Source organism: Oryctolagus cuniculus, chromosome 15 (assembly GCF_051225735.1).
Source record: "Oryctolagus cuniculus isolate XC-2025 breed Fujian yellow rabbit chromosome 15, ASM5122573v1, whole genome shotgun sequence".
NCBI lineage: Eukaryota > Metazoa > Chordata > Mammalia > Lagomorpha > Leporidae > Oryctolagus > Oryctolagus cuniculus.
In genome coordinates, this window is record NC_142881.1 from 25,767,975 (window position 1) to 25,774,650 (window position 6,676).

Here is a 6,676-nt window from a genome sequence, read left to right on the forward strand (position 1 = left end):
TGTCCGTGTGCCTCGGTTTCCTGATCTGAAAATCGGGACAACAATTCCTGCCTCCTAGAGACTGGAGAATTAAATGGGAGCTCAGGAGAGGCAGCCACAGCAGTGCCAGGTAACTAAGAAGCGCTCACTGTTCTTTCATACGTGCAAATGCATTAATTAACCATCCCCAAACGGATTTAAAGGACTGCGTTACGTGAACTTTCATCCCTTTACTTAACTCTGCCCCCCAAAACAGAGATTTAAAAATTAAAGATGCTGTGATCTGTAAGATCCCACACGATTTAAACCATAAGTAGAAAACTTGCACATATAATTTATAATATGTTCTACCTCTAAATTTTTCAAAAATTATGTAAATGGGGGCTGGTACTGTGGCGTATGGGTAAAGCCGCTGTCTGCAATGCCGGCATCCCATATGGGCACTGGTTCGAGTCCCGGCCGCTCCACTGCAGATCCAGCTGTCTGCTGTGGCCTGGAAAAGCAGTGGAAGATGGCCCAAGTCCTTGGGCCCCTGCACCACTTGGGAGACCTGGAAGGAGCTCCTGGCTCCTGGCTTCCGACCGGTGCAGCTCTGACCATTGCAGCCAATTGGCAATTGGGGAGTGAACCAGCAGATGGAAGAACTCGCTCTCGCCCTCTCTCTCTCTCTGCTTCTCCTTCTCTCTCTAACTCTTTCAAATAAATTAATAAAAATCTTTAAAAATTATATAAATGTACAAAGTGAAAGCAAGAACTCATGCTGTTGTGATACAGTTATTCATCCCCCCAAGCTACAGGTCTCAAGTCTGTGCAATTATTTCTCCCTTCACTTATCCACTGGCACCAATTAGTCTCACTGCAAAACAGAACAGAATGATTTGTCCTGACACTGGCAGCACAATGCAAACTCTGCATGTTCTCTATTCCTCAAGGCATAAGGGTGAGTTGTTTTTATGAGTCCCTAAAACCAGCTGCTTTTATCATTACAACCTAACCGAGGGCTGTGTTTTTGCTGGCTGCATAAAGCAAAACAACAGCTTGCCTTGCAGATGTTCTGACTTGCTTTGTTATGTGAACTGGTACATCAAAATGGGGCTATTGGGCCAGATTTTAGAAGAATTTCAGAACAAATACTCAAAAGAACTTGTGTTTCAGAAATGTGCCTTTATTGACCTACATCTCTGAATTTGATGAGTTGTTAGGATATACCCTCAATCCTCATAAATATGTTTGTATTTTACTTACTCTGATCACATATCAAATTAGAAACTCACCTTCTGCTCTCAGTTTGGTGTAAGAAATCTACAATATAGCTCCTATACTTTTTTAAAAAATATTTATTATTTATGTATTTTGAAAGGCAGAGTTACAGAAAGGCAGAGGCCGAGAGAGGTCTTCCATCTGCTGGTTCACTCCCCAAATGGCTGCAATAGCCTGAGCTGGGCCAACCCAAAGCCAGGAGCCAGGAGCTTCCTCTGGGTCTCCCACACAGGTGCAGGGGCCCAAGGACTTGGGCCATCTTCCACTGCTTTCCCAGGCCATAGCAGAGAGCTGGATCAGAAGAGGAGCAGCCAGGTCTCAAACCAGTACCCATATGGGATGCTGGCACTGCAGAGAGCAGCTTTACCCACTAATCCACAGTGCTGGTACTTTTCATTGTACCTTTAGATAAAGCCTAACACACACTTCCTTGTATTTAGGGACCTGGCATCTATAAACCTTGAAAGAGTTTGGTGTTTCTGACACAGGATGTTGTATGTTTCTCCTCATAATTTTCAGTACTACCACAGTGAGCCCAAAAGCAAAGATTCCTTACCCTCCCAGAAAAACTAATTTGAGCAATAGAATTCAATGATAGTAGTACTTCATATCAACCTCAGTCAGACTTTATGGGTATCTTTTTAAATTTATTCAATACCCAGGGTTACTGTTGGCCACATGTTACTCATCAGGGAGTGGTAAATACTGCTTCCCTTCTTGTCTGTGATGACTGTTGGTGGGATGATGATGTAGACTTAAAAATCCTTATGAGGGTTTTTTTTTTAATTATTCTTTTTCAATAGCAAGAAAAAGGTTAGTGAATAGCCTCCCTCACCCCCATTTTTCAACACACACGTCACATACACACACACACTTTTAAGCCACAAGTAAAATTACTGTTTTGGTAGATTAATTTTTTTTGAATTCTTGATTTAGGATGATTTTTTAATCTGCATCTCAGAATGATCTAAATTCCAGTCCATAGATTTTTCTGTATTGATGAAAATTTTGGCTCATATAGCTAGTATCCGCAGGTATTTTTTAAACAAATGTATAAATATAAACTCCTGAAACTAGGATTAAAATCCACTTGGGTGAGGAATCTCCATGTGTAAATCTGTGTAAATCTCCATGATTAAGTTGATTTATAATTTTCATTAAAACAAACCAACTGAATTTTTTTTATAAATGTATTTCTCTCTTTTTTATTTTTTATTTATTTATTTTTTGACAGGCAGAGTGGACAGTGAGAGAGAGAGACAGAGAGAAAGGTCTTCCTTTGCCGTTGGTTCACCCTCCAATGGCCACCGTGGCCGGCATGCTGCAACCCCCCCGGCGCACCACGCTGATCCAATGGCAGGAGCCAGGTGCTTCTCCTGGTCTCCCGTGGGGTGCAGGGCCCAAGTACTTGGGCCATCCTCCACTGCACTCCCGGGCCATAGCAGAGAGCTGGCCTGGAAGAGGGGCAACCGGGACAGAATCCGGCACCCCGACCGGGACTAGAACCCGGTGTGCCACCGCTGCAAGGCGGAGGATTAGCCTAGTGAGCCGCGGCGCTGGCCACCAACTGAATTTAATACAAATTTTTGACACTCAGAAGAAAATCTAAATTTTTTAAACATTCAATATTTCTATGACATTGTATATAAACAGATTGTCTTAAAAAACTCTTTCTCTTGCCATGAATTCAAGTCATGTCTTATAGACCTATATATTATAAAGAGGTGTTCAATGTTGTGTTATTTCATAAATTTCCCTTTGAGAACAGTTGACAAACTATTTCTGTTCCTTTCTTTGTAATCTAACCATCTCATATAGAACTCCAAAATGTGTAATTGCTTCACAACTGATGAAGACTTTGTTACCAAAGGGTAACCTTTGTGGGTTAACTGATTAATATTGTTGAGCCAAGTTAAGCAGGAGAGAATTTAATTTTCAACCCCAAAATGAGAGTCTTTGACTTAGCCGATTCATATGCCTGAGAGATTGTCTGAGTACGATGGTTACTTAGGACATGGAGGTTTGGGGAAGGTCAGTATCATTAGTGCAATAAAACCTTTCCTTCTCCAGGAAATTGAAAATTTATATAAAAACTAATATCCACTGGACAAGAACCCAAAGAGCTCCCTCCCTTCGCCTGAAGTTCCTGTCCTTGTATTCTACCAGATCTGGAAGTTTGTCAAATCCATTAAAGACTAGAGAAGCAAAAGTGTCTGTGATTCACTGCTCTAGCTGGGTGTGTTCCCTTGGAGAAGAATGGAGTGATTCAGGTTAGATTAATAACGGTGAGAGAAGAGATAGGGTGTGTGGAGGTGGGTGGTGGCATAGGAGTTAGTTTGGGAAAAGGTAATGGAAAGAAAAATACTGCTCACGGCCACATCCTTCTCAGATGCTTTATTAACTCAGAAATGTCACTCCTCTGTTCATTTGGAGAAGAAAAGGCATTAGATGTCAGCAAATCCTTAAGCAACAGAACATGTCTTATAATCATCTTTGACCACCTTGAAGTTTGAGAGATAACAACCCCCAAGCTAATTCCACAGTATTGAAATCTGTTTGAAGTGCCGGCAAACACAACTCCGTTTTCTACCCTTGCCTCTCATTACTGTTTCAGTCCTGAGGGTGTAAAATGTTTCCTCTTGGTGATGTTTTTTCAGATGGGGCAGCAAGAATGTCTGACAATGCCAAGAAAAGGAGCGTGAGGTCATTCTACCATATTCTGTGATACCATTGAGCCTTTGGCTCCACTCTTCCACTCCTCAACAAACTTAGATACAAAGTATAATAGCAGAAATTTGGGGGCCCAGTTCAGGATCCCAGAACTGATTACAACTAAATCCCTTTACCACCACCCCACCAATGAGGAGAAAACCCTAGATCGCCAATGCTAAGGCAGCAGAAAATGTCTTAGATTTCTACCACCAACTTTATTTTCTTCAAGAAAAAAATCAATCTTTCTTATATTTTCCAATTTAAAGAAATAATGAAACCTTGCTGTATAAAAGGGAGATTGAGATCTTTCTTTTAACATGTGTTATATGATTGACCTGTATTCATTATCCTAGAACTGCTTTTTGTCTATTTTTGTATTAGACTTTCTTTTTTTATCTGTCCCTTCTGTGGGGAGCAACTCGGACTAGACTAAGTTACTGGAATTAAGACTTATTCTATGCATCTGCTCTCCCACAATATGGCGCTGAGAAGGGAGAAACAGCTTCTACACAGCTGCCTCCAGTTCAACCAATAAACAGCAGGACCTGCTCCTGATTGGAGGAGAGCAGCGTACTCAGCGTGTGGGTAGCAGAGTTGGGATTGGCGGAAGAGGACTGTAAAGGAGGAGAGAGACAACATGCACGAGGAACATCTAAGGGGAACATCTATCTGAAGGAACACCTGCGCAGCCCCCGAGAGAGCCGGCCAGCGGTGTGCCGCTCCCCCGTGGAAGTGGGGAATGTGGCAGGGGGAACCACCCTTCCACGGAGGTGGAAGAGACGGTAGCCAACCCGGGAAGAACCAGCAGCAAACCCGGGGAGGGCCGAGCAGACAAAAGAACAGCGCAGGGTCTAGTGTCGTTCCTCCATGAAGAGGGGGAGCGACACCTTCTTAGCTGTATTTTTTGTTTTATTTAAGGTATATAAATTTCATGTATTTCATGTATACAGATGTAGAGCATAGTGATACCTCCTACTCCACCCTCCCTTCCATCCATGATCCCAGACTACCTCCTCCTTCCTCTCCTATTCTCTCTCTTAATTTTTACAATACCCTACTTTCAGTTTATTTTATACTCATAAAATTAACTTTACACTAAATAATGAGTTCAACAAATAGTATGAAGGAAAAAAACACTGTTCCTCAACAGCAGAGACAACAGCTGTAAATAATCACCAAAGCTCAAAACGTTGATTTCATGCCTATACATTACATTTTTGGTACTCTCACCAACTTTAAGTATATACGTGTGTGTGTGTGTGTGTGTGTGTGTGTGTTTGAAAGGCAGAGCAATGAAGAGAGAGGGAAAGATACACACAGAAAGATCTTCCATTCACAGGTTCTACTGTTTCAAATGGCCACAATAGCCAGGGCTGGGTCAGGCTGAAGCTAGGAGCCAGGAACTCCACCCAGGTCTCCCACGTGGGTGGCAGGGGGCCAATTACTTGGGCCATCTTCTGCTGCCTCCCCAGGCACATTAACAGGAAGCTGGATCAGAAGCAGAGCAACCAGGACTCAAACTAGCACTCCAACATGGAATGTAGATGTCCCAAGTAGCACCACAACATCCACCACTCTTTTTTTTTTTTTAATCAACTTTAATAAACGGTTTCAGACCCCCTGAATTCAGTATTCCTGACCAGGTGGTCTTAATTCCTGGAGAGGAACAGTGAAGAAGCACCATCAAAGATAGGGAAATTTGCTTCAGCCTCCCTTTTACTTCCAAGACTGCCTAGTGACCATGTTCCCCATTCCATGTGTGAATTATCCCATGTGTCAGTAACATCAACATTACCATGCTCTCCATCTCCATTCCATCTCTATGGTTATCAATAAATAATGTGTAGAGTTTAGTGATGATACTGGTGACAATCAGTTAGCAAGGGATTTCATTTTTTTGTTTGTTTGTTTTTGTTTTGTTTTTTTTTTTTTTGTTTTTTTTTTTTTGTTTTGTTTTTGGTAGTAAAACCATATTCTTTCCACAAATAAGATCTTGGAAAATAAACGTAGAATACAACTACAGTCACCCTCCAAGTACTTGGTCCTGGCATAATTTATCCAGTTATTCAGACTTTTGTTAGCACAAGATTAAGACAGAAATTACTTTTCCTTCAACAATATAAACCTGTAACTCAAACTTTTCCAAACCATTGTTCCTCACCAAGTCTTCCCTTATGTGCCACTCTGATTCTTTTTTTTAAAAGATTGATTTATTTATTTGAAAGAGTTACAGAGAGAGGAGAGGGAAAGAGAAAGAGAGAGAGACAGAAAGAGAGAAGAGAGGTCTTCCATCCGCTGGTTCACTCCCTAGTTGGCCGCAGGAGCCAGGAACTTCTTCCAGGTCTCCCACATGGGTGCAGGGGCCCAAGGGCTTGGACCACCTTCTACTGCTTTCCCAGGCCAGAGAAGAGAGCTGGATTGGGAAGTGGAGCAGCCGGGACTCAAACCGGCGTCCATATGGGATGCTGTCACTGCAGGCAGTAGCTTTACCCTTATGTCACAGTACACCGGCCCCAACTCTGATTCTTTTTATACCACCTACCAAGCACCCACATCCACTCAGTTATTTTTCATTTAAAGCACCTACCTCTGATTCAGGTTATCCTTTTATTACACCCCTTTCAATCCTTTTTTTTTTTTTTTTTTTTTTGACAGGCAGAGTTGGACAGTGAGAGAGAAAGACAGAGAGAAAGGTCTTCCTTCCCTTGGCAGCTATGGCCGGTGC